Source organism: Crocuta crocuta, unplaced genomic scaffold, assembly GCF_008692635.1.
Source record: "Crocuta crocuta isolate KB4526 unplaced genomic scaffold, BGI_CrCroc_1.0 scaffold334, whole genome shotgun sequence".
Classification (NCBI taxonomy): Eukaryota; Metazoa; Chordata; class Mammalia; order Carnivora; family Hyaenidae; genus Crocuta; species Crocuta crocuta.
In genome coordinates, this window is record NW_027533260.1 from 1,345,001 (window position 1) to 1,346,171 (window position 1,171).

General features: G+C 63.1%; 1 long non-coding RNA gene across 1 annotated transcript; it reads left to right on the forward strand.

The window, feature by feature from the left end:
* Positions 1 to 422: 422 nt before the first annotated feature.
* LOC144217733 (uncharacterized) lies at positions 423 to 892 on the forward strand. The gene is made up of 3 exons (XR_013330941.1): positions 423 to 528; positions 613 to 672; positions 792 to 892. It is a non-coding gene; the product is annotated as an uncharacterized LOC144217733 (long non-coding RNA).
* Positions 893 to 1,171: the final 279 nt, after the last annotated feature.

Consider the following 1,171-nt stretch of genomic DNA (forward strand, 5'->3'; position numbering starts at 1 on the left):
GGGGGGCAGCGCGTCCCGCGGGCCTGGGGCCCAGAGGTGGGCAAATCGCGGCGGCAGCGCTCCCACCCTTGTGACCGGCAGACGCTGCTGGAGGAAGTTTTGTCTGGGCCGCCTCGCGTCCTCTCCAGGCTGCCAGCCTCTTCCCTGCTCGAAGACACTGACACCCAGAGCTAACTGGGTGCCTCCTCTGTTCCCAGCCTCCCATGGCTCCCCAGCACCCCGGGTTGGGGGAGGGGGAATAAACTCCTGAGTGTGGTGTTGGAGGGCTGGATTCTCCAATCTCAAGTGTCCAGTCCCAAATTCAGATAATTTTCTCCGTCCAAGCCCCCGCCCCCCAGCATCTGCCCAATGCCCTCCCTACCCAGAATGCCCTTCTCTCGTCACCACGGCCACCATTCTGGTCTCCCAGGCAACCCCTCTAAGGTTCTGGTGGCTGATCTGCCTTCTCTGGCTCAGAGTCCAGGAGAGAAAGAGGGAGGAGGTCAAACAAGTGTGCTGCTCAAGGCCATGGCCATGAACTTTCAGGAAGTGAGGAGGGGGCTGGCAGGGGGAGGGGGGCCTGGGGCGAGGGAAGGGAGGGGCTAGGCCCTGACTTCTGACCCCTCCCCCCAGAACGTAACCCTGGCCATGGCTGTATTCACCATCCTTGCCTCCATCTACTTCTTCAACAAGGTGAGTGGGCAGAGGGCAGAGGTGGCCGGCTGAACCTCTGTCTCTTTGGCCCCCATTTTATTGTCTTCTCCTCTCCCCCTCCCCACCCTGCTGCATATCTCTGTGTCTTCCTCCCTCAGGCCCAGCAATGAGAAGACATGGGACGCCCAGTCCAGGAGCTTCTACCCTGGATCATGACTCTGGCCTCTGAAACCAAATAAATGTGACTGCAGCAGCATAACCTGTTCCGATCCCCCCACCCTGGCTGGTGCAGTGTCCCCGGCTCCGTCCGAGGGCCAAGTCTCCGAGTCCCCGGCTCCCTCCGAGGGCCAAGTCTCCGAGTCCCCGGCTCCGTCCGAGGGCCAAGTCTCCGAGTCCCCGGCTCCCTCCGAGGGCCAAGTCTCCGAGTCCCCGGCTCCCTCCGAGGGCCAAGTCTCTGAGTCCCCGGCTCCGTCCAAGGGCCAAGTCTCCGAGTCCCCGGCTCCCTCCGAGGGCCAAGTCTCCGAGTCCCCGGCTCCCT